The sequence below is a fragment of the Pseudophryne corroboree genome, chromosome 5, assembly GCF_028390025.1.
Source record: "Pseudophryne corroboree isolate aPseCor3 chromosome 5, aPseCor3.hap2, whole genome shotgun sequence".
In the NCBI taxonomy this organism is placed as follows: domain Eukaryota; kingdom Metazoa; phylum Chordata; class Amphibia; order Anura; family Myobatrachidae; genus Pseudophryne; species Pseudophryne corroboree.
The window spans coordinates 599,566,709-599,584,820 of NC_086448.1; positions in this window are offsets into that span (position 1 = coordinate 599,566,709).

Below are 18,112 nucleotides of genomic sequence, written 5' to 3' on the forward strand. Positions count from 1 at the left end.
TCTTTCTAGTATGCGTTTAAGACGCTGTTAAGAGAAGTCGCTCAAAAAACCAATATAGTAAGTCTATAAAAATAAAATAATAAAAGCTTGAGGCCGCTACTCTCAGCAGCCCTGCGACCATGCGGCTTCCTGCCGCACCAAGCAAATAAACTGATTTGACTGAGTCAGTGGGCGGGACTATATGGTGAAGGCCCCGATGCATCCTGGGAGGCCAGAAAGCTCGTGACCGTGTTTGTGCCATTTCCGCTGTCGCTCAACAATATCCCAATGTTATCCTATGGATAATCCTGTGGACCCAGCCAGAAAAATCACGTTATCAATGGTAAGTTCTTACCATAATGTCTATTTCTCTGGCTGTATCCACAGGATAACATTGGGATTCCCAAAGCCAGTTTTAATGGTGGGGACGCTCCTGATTACACAGGAGGACCTTTCACCCGAAGTCTGCATCATGAGAGGCAAAAGTATCCAAGGCATAATGTCTGATGTATGTGTTTATGGAAGACCATGTGGCTGCCTTACATATCTGTTCTGCTGAAGCACCCTGTTGTGCTGCCCATGAAGGACCTACCTTACGTGTAGAGTGTGCAGAGACATTAGCCGGAGTAGGGAGATCTGCATGAGAATAAGCTTCTGATATTACCATTCGGAGCCATCTCACCAGCGTCTGTTTACTAGCAGGCCATCCTCTTCTATGAAATCCGTAGAGGATGAAGAGAGAATCTGTTTTCCTAATGGCACTAGTACGATCTATGTAGATTCTTAAAGCTCGGACCACGTCCAGCGACGCTTCTCCCGCAGATAGTCCCGATACCTGAAAAGATGGGACTACAATCTCTTCATTCAGGTGAAAATTTGAAACCACCTTTGGAAGATAACCAGATCTCGTTCTGAGAACTGCTCTGTCTGGAAATAAACTTAGGAAAGGAGACTTACATGATAATGCTCCTAAATCTGACACTCTTCTGGCTGACGCCATTGCCAGTAGAAAAAGCACTTTAGCCGTTAACCATTTAAGATCTGCTCTCTTAAGCGGTTCAAACGGAGGACCCTGGAGAAATTTAAGAACTAAATTCAAATCCCAGGGAGCTGCAGGAAGGAACAAATGGAGGTTGAATATGTACAACTCCCTGAAAGAAAGTACGTACATCCTGTAAATCAGCAATCTTTCGCTGAAACCATACAGTTAATGCTGATACTTGAACTCTCAAGGAAGCCACTTTCAAACCTTTATCCAATCCTGCTTGAAGGAAATCCAAAATCCTGGATACTTTAAAAGATCTTGGATTCAAATTTTTTCCAGTACACCAATGAATATAGGCTTGCCATATTCTATGATACACACGAGCTGAAGAAGGCTTTCTTGCTCTAAGCATAGTTTGGAATACTTGTTTCGAAAATCCTCTCGCTTCTAAGATAGAGGTTTCAACAGCCACGCCGTCAAAGACAGGCGATCCAGATGACTGTGGCAACAAGGACCCTGCATCAGCAGATCTGGACGTTGAGGGAGCAGTATCGGTGCTTCCACAGACATTCTTAGCTGATCTGTGTACCAATGCCTTCTTGGCCAAGCTGGAGCTATTAGAATTATTGCTCCCTTTGCTTGTTTTATCTTTCTCACTACTCTGGGTAACAGAGATATTGGAGGGAACAGATACGCCAGACGAAATTTCCATTCTACGGACAGTGCATCTACAAGGACCGCTCCGGGATCCTTTGTTCTCGATCCATACCTTGGAACTTTGTTGTTTAGACGAGACGCCATGAGGTCTATCTCTGGTAGACCCCATCTGTTCACTATTGCCTGAAACACTAGTGGGTGTAATGCCCATTCGGTTTCCTGAATGGTGTGTCGACTGAGAAAATCTGCTACCCAGTTCAGTACACCTGGGACAAACACTGCTGACAATGCTGGGAGATGGAGTTTTGCCCATCTTAGAATGGGAGTTACTTCCTCCATCAGTCTCTTGCTGTGAGTTCCTCCTTGATGATTGAGGTACGCTACTGCTGTCGCATTGTCTGATCGAATCTGGACCGATCTTCCTTGCAGACTGTCCTTTGCCTGAACCAAAGCCATGTAAATGGCCCTTATTTCCAACAGATGTATTGGCAGGGCGACTTTCCCCTGCGGTCCATTTCCCCTGTAACCAAAGGCTTCCGAGTATCACTGACCTGGTTTGGGAGCGTTGTGGACTCGGGGTTTCTTCCGGTGACCGGGAAGAGGAACCGCAACTGGGCCGCAGCAGGGATGGCCGAATGTAAAAGTTTTCCTCATGCAGGATTAGGTCGGCAGACAGGAAGCACGTGTGGACGCTGAAGGTCTCCTGAAAGACAGAACTTGAAAGGCACTGATGAATCAGTGAAGAATACCAGGTGCTGGAGGCACAAACTGCGCTAAAGTGCACTGGGTGCTTGGAGACACTGAGGTGCTTGGAGGCGCGGAGGCGCTTGGAGGCACCGAGGTGCTTGGAGGCAGAGGTGTTTGGAGGCACACAGGTGCTTGGAGATATAGAGGTGCTTGGAGGCGCGGAGGCGCTTGGAGACACTGAGATGCTTGGAGGCGCTTGGAGGCACGGAGGTGCTTGGAGGTACGGAGGTGCTGAGAACACTGGAGACTGTGAGATGGAGGGCACGCTGAATGCTGAGAACACTGGAGACTGTGAAACAGGGAACATGCTTGCACAAAGGGAGCACTGAAGTCTATCACTAAGGAGAGACGATACTCAGGCGCCGGGCTCTGTCCGGCGTCCACCTTTGAATTCCCCGCCTTCCTCCGATTGGTGGAGGGGAGCCAGCGACGTCACCCGCCCACCACCCACGTGACAGCCAGGCGCAATGGGGGCGCCCACGCTTCGGGGAGCGGCCGGGAGCAGCGCCGCCAGACGCCGGGACCCAGCGACCACCGGAGACGGGGACCGCCAGCGGACACGCAGGGGTAAGCGCGGCGGCCGCTGCCCCTGGCGTGCGACAGTACCCCCCTCCTCCAGGAGTGGCCCATGGACACTTTCCGGGTTTTGTTGGATGTTTGGAATGGAAGATCCGAACTAGTCGAGGAGCAGTGACTTCGGAAGCTTTTACCCAACTTCTTTCCTCAGGACCATAGCCTTTCCACTCCACTAGGTACTGAAGATTCTTGTGGTAGTAGCGGGAGTCAAGAATCGTTTTGATCTCAAATTCTGTTCCACCTTCGGTCTCCACCGAGACCGGACTAGGACACACTGACTGGAAACGATTCAAAATGAGAGGCCGGAGGAGAGAAACATGGAAAGAATTTGGTACACGAAAGTGAGAGGGCAAACCCAATTTGCAGACTACAGGGTTTAGGACTTTTAAAACTGGGTAAGGCCCGATGAATCTTGGAGCAAACTTCATAGCGGGCACTTTTAGACGGAGGTTGCGGGTGGAGAGCCATACCCTGTCGCCAACCTTGTATTGAGGAGCTGCTCGTCGTTTTTTGTCTGCAAAGAACTTGTATCGAATGGAGATTTTCTTGAGATTAGCATGAACCTTACCCCAAATTTGACTGAAGTGCCGAAGAGTGGAAGTAACAGCAGGAACATCCTCTGAAGGAAGGAGTTGTATTTCTGGAATTCGTGGATGGAATCCATAATTGATGAAGAATGGGGACTCACCCGTGGAAGCGTGATACAGATGGTTATGGGCGAACTCAGCCCAGGGTAACAGCTCCACCCAGTCGTCCTGTGAAGGAGAGAGATAAATGCGGAGAAATGTCTCTAAATCCTGGTTGACTTGTTCGGTTTGCCCATTGGTTTGTGGATGATAAGCAGATGAAAACTTGAGTTTTATTTGCAACGCCGAACAGAGAGCCCTCCAAAACCTTGCAGTGAACTGTACCCATCGATCAGAGATTATTTCATGAGGTAACTGTTATGCACACCAGTGCCAGCATGAATGTACTGGTGTCTGAACGGTGAGGGATGCGAAACAAATGAACTCACAGACAGACTGGGGAATATGACATTACATACACAGAAGGTGATAGGGTAACAAAATAAACACAAAGTGAACAGAGAAGCCAAAAGGCTAAGAAACTGGGTGTCTCCCTAGTATTAGGAATGCTCAGATGGAAAGAAGCAAGATGTAGTGATTTAATACGTAGAGAACCCGAAATGCTGTTGCTAAGGGCAACAGCAAAACCCTAAAGGGTTACCAACGGGTGTGGCAGTAAACTCCTTGGTCAGAGATGGAATAATAGACACAAGGAGAGTCTCCACAATCCTAGTCCTCACTTGCAGTGCACTGGTTCAGCTTACTGCCACTAAACTGACACCTGAACACCTTGCACAGTGAGAAAGGATTTTGGCAGGCAAGTCTGAGAATACAGCCGCAAACTTGCTAGGTTCACAGAGTAGCAAAAGAACCCCAGCAGGTTAAACGACTGACTCCAGTCTTACTGCTAGGTCTGGATTGGCAGAGTGTAATACCAAATCCCAAGGCCTATTTGCAGTAAGCAACAAACAAATACAAAGTTTACACAGTACTAGCTAGCTTTCAGGAACTGACTAACCAACAAAGATTCAGCAGCATCTGCCTAACCTGAGAAGAGGGTTTATATAGCAGGTGCTGTCCACGCCCCACTCAGACCTCACAGACTGCGAGCACAAAAACCAGCACCGGATCCCCTGCCGTGCACAGAGCCTGTAACCACTGCACAGCAAAAGACCCGAACCGGAGTATCAGCTACGCTCAGGTTACTCCGCTAGCACTTGTCTCCCGGTTGCCATGACGACGTGGCAGGAGACCCTAACAGTAACCCATGCAAGTGAAAATGTTCTCGGACAAATAGTAGAGCCAACTTGGGAGCCGTTGGTAGACCTGTCAACGGAACAAAGTGTGCCATTTTTGAGAAGCGGTCAATAATCACACAGATGGTATTGCAACCCTTGGAAAGAGGTAACTCGGTAATGAAGTCCATAGAAATATGGGTCCATGGTTTCCTAGGAATGGACAGTGGACGAAGCAAATCGGCAGGGGGCAAACGAGGAGTTTTGTGCTGAGCACACTGTGGACAAGAGTTAACATAGTCTTGTATATCCCTCCTCATGGTGTTCCACCAATATGTCCTTCGTAGAAACAAACATTTTCTGGGCTCTCGGGTGACCGGAGAACTTGGATATATGGGCCCACTGCAGTAACTTTGGTCGAAATTCCACCGGTACAGACACTCTCCCAGGAGGAGGTCCTAGAGAAGTGGGAGCTGCGGAAATGGAAACTGGACTGAGAATTAGACTCTTCTCAAGGGAATTCTCTTCATCTGAGGCCGTTAGGGAACGGGACAGAGCGTCAGCTTTGGCGTTGAGAGTCCCAGCCCGGTACTTAATAACAAACGAGAACCGAGTGAAGAGCGCCCATCTAGCTTGACGGGGGTTTAGACATTGGGCAGTTTTGATATACAGCAAGTTCTTATGATCGGTGTAAATAGTAATTAGATGTTTAGCACCTTCCAATAAATATCTCCAAGGCAGATTTTATTGCCAAATCAACCAAGGCAGATTTTATTGCCAAAAGTTCCTGATCTCCAATAGTGTAGTTTCGTTCCGCAGAGGAGAACTTCCGAGAATGGAAACCACATGGATGCAACTTTCCATCAGAAGAGTACTCTGAAAGAACGGCTCCAATGCCGACTGAGGAAGCATCGACTTCCAAGAAGAATGGTTCTGTGAAATTTGGCTGTTGGAGTACCGGAGCCGACATAAAAGCTGATTTCAACCGGGCAAACGCTACTATGGCTTCAGAAGACCACAGACTTGGATCGGATCCCTTTTTTGTCAATGCAGTAATGGGTGCGACAATGGTGGAGAATCCCTTAATGAATTTTCTGTAGTAATTCGCAAAGTCCAGGAATCTTTGTACTGCTTTGAGAGAAAGAGGCGTAGTCTAATGGCCTCAGAGTTTTTCCGGATCCATGCAAAGCTCCGTGCGTGCCTGAGATGACATAACCGAGAAACGGAATTGAAGGGACCTCAAAGGTACATTTGGAAATTTTGCCGTAAAGACGATTTATTCGTAGGCGGGAAAGTACCTCTTTGACCTGTACTCGGTGCTCCGCAAGATTCTTGGAAAAAATCAGAATGTCATCCAAATACACCACTACACTTTGATATAACATATCTCGGAAGACTTCGTTTACGAATCCCTGGAAAACGGCAGGAGCATTACTGAAATCCGAACGGCATTACCAGATATTCGTAATGCCCGTCCCTGGTATTGAAGGCAGTCTTCCATTCATCCCCCTGTCGAATGCGTATAAGATTATAGGCTCCTCTCAAGTCGAGCTTCGCAAAAACATGGGCTCCACGAACCCTGTCAAATAGCTCCGTGATTAGTGGCAAGGGATATTTATTCTTAATGGTGATATCGTTTAAACCACGATAATCGATACATGGTCTTAATCCCCCGTCCTCCTTCTTCACGAAGAAGAAACCCGATCCAGCCGGGGAGGTAGAGGGACGGATGAATCCTTTAAGCAGATTAGACTTAATATATTCCGACATAGCCTGGGTCTCAGGTAGTGACAAGGGATACGTGCGCCCCCGGGGTGGCATCTTCCCTGGGATAAGCTCAATGGGACAGTCCCAGGGCCTATGGGGTGGTAACTGATCAGCCGCCTGTTCAGAGAAGACATCTGTGAACTCCCAATAGATCTTCGGAATGAGTTCTTCATCCGACCTGGAAGACGCACGGAGCGGATAAACAGGTGTGATGCAACTAGAGTGACAAAACGAGCTCCAGGACAATATTTGCGACGACTTCCAGTCAACGTGAGGGTTATGAATTTTGAGCCAAGGCAACCCCAGGACAAGATCGTGGGGCATCTCCGGAATCACTAGGAACTCTAAACGCTCTTGATGTAGAGCTCCGACCTGTAGCTTGATGGGCTTTGTACGACTTGTAATAAGACCATTGGTTATTTTGGTACCGTTGATAGCAGTCAGCGTAATAGGTCTTTTGATAGACTGCAGCTCTAAACCCAGCCTCTGAACACAAGAAAGAGAAACAAAATTCCCTGCAGCCCCAGAGTCCAGTAAGGCATTAAGAGGTTTGGCAACTGACTCAAAAAAACAGAGACACGGAGAGTAGACAATCCACAGTCGGAGAAGATTTGGTCGTGACCCCCAACTTGACTCCTCCAGAACAAGCTAGGCCTGCCCGTTTCCCGGACGGGATTTACTGAACTTGATAAAGTGATCTGCGGCTCCACAGTACAGGCAGTTTACCCTCACGACGGCGCTGTCGTTCCTCCGGAGACAGTCGAGAACGGTTAATTTGCATGGGCTCGTCCGGACACCGTACAACCGCTTGCCTAGGAGGAAGAAGCCGAAACCTGGACCGATCCGACCGACTACGTTCACCACCACGCTCCTGCATGCGGAGGTCTACCTTGACGCAGAGTGAGATCAACTCTTCTAGTGGATCCGGCAGATCCCTAGTGACCAGCTCGTCTTTTAGACGGTCAGAAAGCCCGTTCCAAAAGGCGTCCCAGAGAGCGTCATTATTCCAGCGTAGTTCTGAGGCAATAGCCTGGAAATGAACAACGTACTGCCCCACAGAACAGGAGCCTTGACGAACACGAAGCAAATCAGAGGAAGCGGCGGTTACCCTGCCGGGCTCGTCGAAGATTCTTCGGAAGGACGTGATGAAATTGGTGTAATTGGAAACCAATGGATCAGATCGTTCCCATAACGGAGAAACCCAATCCAACGCTGACCCTTCGAGCAGGGAAATAATATACGCCACCTTAGACCCATCCGTAGGGAACTTATGAGAGAGAAGCTCGAAGTGCACCTCGCACTGGTTTAAAAAACCACGGCAATTCTTTGGATTCCCATTATAGCGGGAAGGAGTAGGAAGCTGAAGACGTGACCTGGTACCGGCCGGAGGTTGGACGTTACTGGAAACGGCAACTGGAGCAGTTACGGGAACTGAAACCGGAATTACGGAAGCTAAGGATGCTTGAATTTGATCCAATCGGCCGGACAATTCCTGGAGATATTGCATCACCTGGCCCTGTGTCGCCTCCTGAGTCTGAACTCGGGAAGCCAAACTTTGGATGGCGCTCGACTCTGTGTTCCGATCCCCCGGGTCCATGTGGCCTGAGTATACTATCACTGACCTGGTTTGGGAGCGTTGTGGACTCGGGGTTTCTTCCGGTGACCGGGAAGAGGAACCCCAACTGGGCCGCAGCAGGGATGGCCGAATGTAAGTTTTCCTCATGCAGGATTAGGTCGGCAGACAGGAAGCACGTGTGGACGCTGAAGGTCTCCTGAAAGACAGAACTTGAAAGGCGCTGATGAATCAGTGAAGAATACCAGGTGCTGGAGGCACAAACTGCGCTAAAGTGCACTGGGTGCTTGGAGACACTGAGGTGCTTGGAGGCGCGGAGGCACCGAAGTGTTTGGAGGCACAGGGGTGCTTGGAGGTATAGAGGTGCTTGGAGGCACGGAGGCGCTTGGAGACACGGAGGTGCTTGGAGGCACGGAGATGCTTGGAGGCACGGAGATGCTGAGAACACTGGAGACTGTAAGATGGAGGGCACGCTGAATGCTGAGAACACTGGAGACTGTGAAACAGGGAACACGCTTGCACACAGGGAGCACTGAAGTCTATCACTAAGGAGAAACGATATTCAGGCGCCGGGATCTGTCCGGCGTCCACCTTTGAATTCCCCGCCTTCCTCCGATTGGTGGAGGGGAGCCAGCGACGTCACCTGCCCACCACCCACGTGACAGCCGGGCGCAATGGCGCACCCACGCTCTGGGGAACCGCCGGGAGCAGCGCCGCCAGACGCCTGGACCCAGCGACCACCGTAGACGGGGACCGCCAGGAGGACCAGCGGACACGCAGGGGTAAGCGCGGCGGCCGCTGCCCCTGGCGTGTGACACCGAGTACTGCACCCCAGCCTTGCAGGCTGGCATCTGTTGTCAGGACTTGCCATTCTCTTATCCAAAAGGGTCTCCCTTGTTTAAATGGTCTGTCTGTAGCCACCACGCTAGAGACCTTTTTACGTTTACTGGAAACTTTATCATCTGCTTTTTTATCGTCTGATGATTTCCATTCCAATTGGACAGAATAAGGTGCTGCAATGGTCTGGAGTGGAATTGCGCATATTCCACCATGTCGAAGGTTGATACCATCAGACCCAACAGTCGCATTGCTACATGGACTGACATTGTCTGGGCGTGCAACGCTTCCTGAGCCATGACCTGCACCTTGACTACCTTTTTCTCTGGTAAGAGAACTTTCTGTAGGTCTGAATCCAATATGGCCCCCAAATGAACCATCTGCTGTGACAGATTCAGAGACGACTTTTCCCAATTTATGAGCCACCCGTGTCTCTGTAAACAAACTATTGTCTGTTGAAGATGGCTCAAAAGTACATCCTGCGAATGTGCTAGGATTAACAGGTCGTCTAGGTATGGGAATATTCTTAGGTAAGCATCCCGTACATCCAGAGATACCATGTAATCTCCCGGTTCCATAGCCAACATTATGTAGCGTAATGTCTCCATGTGGAACTTCGGGATCCATATGTATTTGTTCAACATTTTCAGATTGAGAATTGGTCGATATGACCCATTTGGCTTCTGGATTAGAAATAGATTGGAGTAAAACCCCTGTCCTTTGTGATGGAGGTACTGGGACAATCACACCTGACTGCAGTAATTTTTGGACTGCTTCTTGCAGGGCATTGGCCTTCGACTCTATACGAGATGGGCTGGTGCAAAAAAATATTTGAGGAGGCTGCCTCCTGAATGGGAACCCATACCCCTGAGATACCACCTTCTGCACCCAAGCATCTGCTGTTGACTGTTGCAATATGTGTGCAAAATGAAGGAGTTGGCCCCCAACCCTGAAGTCCTCCAGGCGGAGGACCGTCTCTTCAGGCTGACGGTTTCTGTTCAGGCTTGGAAGCTGGCTTTTTGCTAGCCCACTGCTTCCTACCCCTGGATTTAAACTGGGGTTTGCTTAGGCTCCTCTTTAGCTTTCGCCTTGCTTTGCCAATGAAAAGAGCGAAATTTTAAACCCTTGGACTTAGGGTTATAGGTAGCCGGATATCTGACCTTTTTTAAATCAGCCTCTGATTCTAGGATATCCGATAAAGGTTTTCCAAATAATATATTACCAACGAAAGGCAATGCTTCCAATTCTTTCTTGGATTCCGTATCTGCCTTCCAGGTACGTAGCCAAACAGCTCTGCGAGCGACTACTGTCAAGGCTGAAGCTTTAGAAGCAACTGTACCCTACATCAATTGCTGCTTCTTCCAAGTACTGGGCAGATTGTCTTAACTGGCAAAAACGATCCTCTTGCTCCCTAGTAGGAGAAGGGATGTCATTCTCTAGTTCCTCTATCCATTCGCCCATTGCCTTTGCTACCCAGGCCGAAGCCATAGCAGGTCTTACCACTGCTCCTACTAGAGAAAATATATTTTTCAAAAGGCTATCTACCCTTCTGTCTGTGACATCATTTAGTGAGGTAGATGACAGTGGTAAAGCAGATTTATGCACAAGTCGCAGAACATGTGCATCTACTTTTGGAGGAAATTCTCTTTTCGAACAATCCACAGCTGGAAATGGATAATAAGAATCCCATCTTTTAGGAATCTTATACTTTTTACTGGGCTCCGCCCAAAACTCATCCATCATTTCCGTCAGCTCATATGACGCTGGGAATTCAGCTTTCACTGATTTTGTTAGTTTAAATACAGGTGCTTTAGCTTTTAACACTGTCTTGGCTGGCTCTTCCAAAGAGAGAACAACCTTCACAGCATTAATAAGTTCAGCTACATCTTCTGAACTAAAACTCTGCAACTGATCATCATACGGAGTATTTTGAATATACTGTATCATCTGTTGTATCATCTTGTGTAGTCTGCCATATAGATGCATCTGTCTTAGTCTTACCTGTCCCTTGGTTGCTTGTAGAGGCTACTGGAACCAAGCCGTAGGAAGGGAGCTGCATGTATGGGTTAATAGTGTAACCTAACCCTTGAGGTGGTGCGACCGGAGTTAACTTGTCCGCTATTGAAGATAGAGTCTTTGTGAACATATTCCATGGTGGCTCTGTTGGTGGTTGAACCAACTCCTGATTTTTACTTTGCTGAAAAGCAAAACAGTTCGCACACAAGCCCTCATAAGTGACCAATTAGTCCATACCAATTAACCCTGTCTTACAAGATAAGCATGTTAGGGATGTAGGAGTGCTTGATAAATTCTCCTCGTCACTTTTGCTGCTCACATACATGGTAATAATTTGTTAATGACTGCACAATTTGTGACTGAAAATCACCTATATAGTAGTATATAGAAGTGAGATCAATCTGACCACAGTGCACCTGAATTGAGGGTCCGAACAGGACTGACGTTACATAGAAAAAGTCAGCACTCATACTAGCAGTCACATGTTAAAGCATTAGACATTGTCATATGAGAATACAACCCCTATTACAACTTATAAATAAGTAGGAAAATTGTACTTCTGTTTTTAACTGGTTCTTTTTCAACATAACATGCAGAAAACACAGTAATATACAGATCTCATGTGCAATAGGTACTAAAAATTAACAATTCATACTAACAAGTAGAGAGAATTTTTAGTACTATATACCCTTCCTCTGGAGAGCGGGATACAGGGAGACTCACCACACTTCCATATCCAAGCAAATGCGCTCGTAAGACGCTGAGTGGATTCAGACGCTACTGATGTACACTACTGCTCCTGAAAACTGATAACGGACACAGTCGCTCACTGATGGACACGGACGCTCAGCGACTTCCACGTGTATGCAGACGCTAAGGCCTGCGACTCGGTCTAGGCGGGATCTCTAGTGTACACAACCGCAGCGTCTAAGCTGCGACCGAGTACCCTCGTGGTAGCGACTGAGACGGAAGTGAGGTCATTCAGTGGAAACTGGTCATGAACTCGGAGGAGGGGCGGCCAGGAGAGCGTCTGAATCCCCCTGTTGACTTAAACTCTTAAGGATCGCGGCCTCTACCTAGTCCTGGCGCCTATGATCCCTGGAGCGTAGCGCTGTCGCACTCAAGATGTTCAGCGCATCAACACACTGTTTGTAGTCTCCACCAAATCAGTGTAGCTGTGTCCGGACCCCCCTGGTAAGAGGAAATCCATAGACTTACCGTCCCCCCATGCTCCGGCGACAGCCTGGTTACGTCTGCTGGACCTGCTAGAACATCCGACACAGACGCCCGTCGAGACAGCACTATTACCGCGAAGGTAAGCGTTGTTGCGACCCGGTGGGGAGTTGTTGAAGCGACTCTTTCCAGTATGCGTTTAAGACGCTGTTAAGAAAAGTCGCTCAAAAAAATATAGTAAGTCTATAAAAATAAAATAATAAAAGCTTCAGGCTGCTTTATTCACAGCAGCCCTGTGACCATGCGGCTTCCTGCCGCACCAAGCAAAAAACTGGTTTGACTGAGTCAGTGGGCGGGACTATATGGTGAGGCCCCGATGCATCCTGGTAGGCCAGAAAGCTTGTGACCGTGTTGGTGCCATTTCCGCTGTCGCTCAACCATATCCCAATGTTATCCTGTGGAAGCAGCCAGAGAAAGATGACTTACCCGTGGTAGCTGTAGATACCAGGTCCGCGAGGCCCTCACCAAACAAAACACCACCTTTATACAGCAGAGCCTCCATAGCCCTCTTAGAGTCAGCATCACCATTCCATTGATGAGTCCATAATGCTCTCCTAGCCGAGATTGCCATGGCATTGGCCCTTGATCCCAAGAGGCCAATATCTCTCGCAGCCTCTCTTAGATAGACTGCAGCGTCCCTGATATGACCCAGGGTCAAAAGAACGCTATCCCTATCCAGGGTGTCCAAGTCAGATGATAAGTTATCTGCCCACTTTTCAATTGCACTATTCACCCATGCTGATGCCACTGCAGGTCTGAGCAGTGTACCCATAGTGACAAATAGATTTCAAAGTAGTTTCCTGCTTATGATCCGCAGGATCCTTTAGGGCCGCCGTGTCAGGGGACGGAAGCTCCACCTTCTTGGACAGCCGTGCTAGAGCCTTGTCCACGTTGGGGGTCGACTCCCACTTTTTCCTATCCTCAGAGGGAAACGGGTATGCCATAATAATTCTCTTGGGAATCAGCAACTTTGTCAGGAATTTCCCAAGCCTTTTCAAAAAGAGTGTTCAGTTCATGAGAGGGAGGAAACGTTACCGGAGGTTTCTTGCCTTTAAATATACTGTCAAAGTCGAAAGATATCATGCTTCACATTGCCATATATTAACCCCATGCACATGCCCGCTGCTCGTGCATATAGTCTGCTGTACGTGCACATGTTCGCAAATTGCGTACGCTCGCTCCGGCGGGTACGCGCAGTATATGCGTATTTACGGTAGAGTTTATGAGCTTGTAGCGGGCGACTCGTTTATAGTATATTTAACCCACATAGCGGGTTTTGTAGGTAATATTCCCTTTAATAATATCTGTAAGTATGTTTAGTGTAACTGGTTCATGGACAAGGGAATTCCTCTTTGCATGATACGAAGGGTCAGACAGGGTCTGAGCGGTGGTGTTTAGTGTCTAACTGAAGAGTATTTTATTAGAAACAATCCGGTGCTGGTTAGGTAGAGATTAGTCGCTCCTGCGTATAGTTATGTTTAAAAGAAGTTTATGGACATTTAAATGTATTTGCTGTTTTATTACACATGAGGTGGGAGTCCTGAGGATGCCTCCCACCTGAGCAGTTAGAGAGAGACACATTTCCCCCACCCGTACGAACCCACCTATGACCTTTTGTTGTAATGCAGAGACAAATTCCTGTGTCCAATGAACAATGAGATTATAGGACCATTGTATTGTACAGTATACTGTGTATATAAAGACCCCCATAGCCAGACCAGCTCACTTCTCTCCACAAAGGTTTTCATCATTGATTAACCGAGAGCTGGTTTCCAGATAGCGCATGCGATTCATTCCAAGTGTGTAAGTTTTTCTCTGTGGCCATTTCGTTACTCTGTATGTATGCAATTGTTCCTTTGTAGCTAACATATAAGTGTTTGCCATTTATCCTCTGTTTATTTGTATTTGCAATCGTTTGCTAATATTTGTATTTCTGCTTAGTTATTGTGTTTAGGTATTAATGTTAGTTTTGTAGTGTATAAGCTGTTAACTGTACTTTTCCCTTTTACTTACTAAAGATCATCTAGTAAAGGTGTTGGAACCTTAGCAAGGAGTGTGTGTTTCACTAGTTAATATAAAGGGTTACAGAGCATCTCAATTGCTCAAACAGCTTGCATACTCACAAAGGTTCAGTGTTACACCATTATAGTACCACGGTATTAAGGATTACAGTGTAAGCATATTCTGTGTTTAAAGATTATAAAGGTTACTGTCTGTGTGTACGCTCGCTGTGTGTATTCCGTACACCCAGCGCAGCGTGTGTACGTAACTAGCGTACCACGTGTGAGGTCTTTGTACGCAAATAGCGTACAAAGTGCGTAGCACGTGCACGAGGTTTAGCGGCCATTACGGCTTTTCGGTATTAGTAAATAGCTTATGTTAAAAGGTAGAAAACGGACTATCAATACAGACCCTTGTCTCAGGAACAGCAGGGTCTTCCGTGATATGTAACACTTCTTTTATTGCCACAATCATGTACTGAATGCTCTTAGCCAGTTTAGGATTCAACCTGGCATCACCATAGTAGACATTGGAATCCGAATCCATGTCGGTATCAGTGTCTGCTATTTGGGTAAACGGCCGTTTCTGTGACCCTGAGGGAGCCTGCTTTTGGGATAAAGCATCTTCCATGGATTGTCTCCATGTTTGGTTCTTAGCCTCAGATTTATCCAATCTCTTATTTAATAAAGCCACATTTGCATTCGAGGCACTCAACATATTTACCCAATCAGCAGTCGGCGGCACCGACAGATTTACTCCTCCACACTGTTCTCTCTCTACTCCAGCCTCCTCCTGGGAAGAGCCTTCAGCCTCAGACATGTCGACACACTCGTACCGACACCACTATCACACTGGGCTATAGGGGACAGACCCACAATAAGGCCTATTAGAGAAACACAGAGGGAGTTTGCCAGCTCACACCCAGCACCTATCCCAGTCTGAAAGCATATATGTGTGTGTGTGTATATATATATATATATATATATATATATATATATTGCCCCCAACCTGACAGCGCTTTTAATAATAATCAACACCAAATCTGCTGTGCCCCCCTCCTTCCCTTTAGCACCCTGTTACTTGTCACAGAAGTGTAGGAGGCCAGGATCAGCGTCTCTCACAGCTCACTGTGGAGATAAAATGGCGCTGATTAGAGCTGGGAGGACCAAGCCCCGCCCCCGTAATGACACACTTATGTCCTGCTATTTTTTATACTGGCGGGGGTTTGTACACAGTGCCTATGCACTGTATTTACTGTTGCCAGGATGATTTGAGGTCTTATTGCTGCCCAGGGCACTCCCCCTGCGCCCAAGTAGTGCCGCTGGTGTGTGGGAGCAATGGCGCACAGCGCGACCGCTGCGCGGTACCTCTGACTGAAGTCTTCTGCCGTCTTTAGTGAAGTCTTCTGTACTTCGGTTACACACCCGGCTTCTTTCTTCTGGCTCTGTGAGGGGGACAACGGCGCGACTCCTGGAACGTGCAGCTAGGCTATACCAAGAAATCAGACCCTCTGGAGCGAATGGTGTCCAGTAGCCTAAGAAGCAGAGCCTTTAACTCACAGAAGTAGGTCTGCTTCTCTCCCCTCAGTCCCATGAAGCAGGGAGCCTGTTGCCAGCAGTGCTCCCTGAAAATAATAAACCTAAAAAAAGTATTTTCCAGAGACACTCAGGAGAGCTCCCCTAGTGTGTGTCCAGTCTCTCTGGGCACAGAATCTAACTGAGGACTGGAGGAGGGGCATAGAGGGAGGAGCCAGTTCACACCCATTTAAAGTCTTAAAGTGCCCATGTCTCCTGCAGATCCAGTCTATACCCCATGGTCCTTTTGGAGTCCCCAGCATCCTCTAGGACAAAGGAGAAATTTCTTTCCTGGAGACTCCCAGGATTCCTGACGTATGGCAAGTAAGTGGTCAAATTGTGGTAAGACTAATTTAGTAACCTTCTGATGTTTGAACTTATCAGGTTTCTTAGACGTATCTGGAGGGTCAATCTTAAGAATCAGCTTGACAGCCTCCACTAGGGTCAGAAACATCAACCTGTGTCGCAGATTCCTCATCAGAAGCAGCTGTATCAGTGTCTAATGGATCAGTATATTCTCCATCCTCATCGGATGAAGTATCCGAAACATGAGTGGATTGCGAGGAAGAAATGGCTCACTTAGAAGACCCTTTGATCCAAGTAGGGCGAGGGTTAGGCTTTTGTTTAACCAGGGACTGATTTAATTGCTGTAACTGGGATGACAGAGTATCCCGCCCATGGTGGATTAACTACAGGGACAATGTTGCTGTAATGGCACAGGAGGTCCCACAGGGGGCGTAAGTCGTGTTACAAGCGTAGTCAGCAAATTTGAAAAAGCAGCCCAAGGTGGGTCTTGATTAGCCACTGGTGCTGCAGGCTGAATGGGGGGGGGGTGCAGGGCACCCAGTACCGGAACATCCAGCTGAAATCTTTTCCTCAGGTAAATCCGTGGCGTCAGCACTGCATGAGGCAGGAGCGTCCGCGGATTTCCCGCCCTGTGTAGCAGACATTATTGGTAATGTAGCCTTAGGAGTATTCTTTGGGAGTATGGAGGGGGTGGAGTCACTAATATAAATATTTAAATGTGCCTATCCCGGCTAACACCCGTCCATATCCTTAAGAGTACTCCAGTGACCCCTAGTGGATGAAAAAGAAATACAAAACAGTATATCTTGTGGAACACTATATGGTATATGAGACCCTGATGCACTTAGCCCCTCAGGGTACAGAATATAGTGACAGCAATATGTGTGAGATACACAGAATGGAAACCACACATCAGCTATAGGCACACAGTGTCTACAATGCAGAAATTATCACATATAACAATAAAACTGCACTGGACTAGTAATACTACATACATATATACATATACACACACAAACAGATATAACAATGCACAGTAAACACTGGATGTATATCACAGAATACTTGTACTAAATATTCATTTAGCAGTGCACTTGTTCTTAACTAACGCTGTCTAAACGACATGCAGAATACTTAAGTGTTCTGTAAATGCACAGTGCTGATGAGGCAGGTGGCTTTACAATGAGATAGTGCCCAGCAGTCCCAGGATCAGCGCAGCTCTGTGAAATGGCACCCAAACGATGACAGGGAGTGAGGGAGAGAGATGCAGCTCCAGGGCGGGAACACCTGCTGTAGATGGCAACTGGAGCTGGGGGAGGGGCTACAGGTCAGCGCCTTATTCCCTCTGCTGGACTTCACCACCGGGCACTATGGAGCCTATGATAAACGGATTTTAGTAAATCCGACCTGTGCTCCCTGCCCTGGTGGATATAGTGGGGTCCCTGCACGGCCACAGTGTCCATCCAGGAGAGCAGCAGCGGTGATGTGTGCCTTATGGGAACCAGAGAGCCTCCGCTGCAAGTACCCGGCAACCAGGGCGCGGGAGTATGCAGCGCCGCTGAGGGAGGTGATGGAGCCGCAGCACAGAATGTCAGACTGACATGCCTGTGCTGCAGCCCTTGAAGTCTTCTTTATTTCTTTAAAAAAGCTCTTTTCAGGGCTGCAAAGTGCAGCCCATCCTGTTAGCTGCCTGCACTGCAGGCACCAACTTAAAAACGGAGCTCCAGTGCCTGGAGGCGGGCTATAGAGGAGGCGGTGCAGTGCCTCTTGGGAACAGTCAAAGCTTTAGCCTGTTGGTGCCTCGGATCGAGCTCCAACTCTACACCCCAATGTTATTCCCTGTGGAATACCAGTGAACCCCGCTGCAGAAATGCCTGCTTTTGAAATTGGTGAGTGCCTACGAGGAATACTATTTATATTCTGCACTACTGAATATTCGGACGCTTTTGTCCATAGTGGAGCACCCCGCCAGTGTTCAAGTTCTTTGGAGAGTGCAGACACCTGGTAATATTTATTCTCTCTCATATATATATATATATATATATATATATATATATATA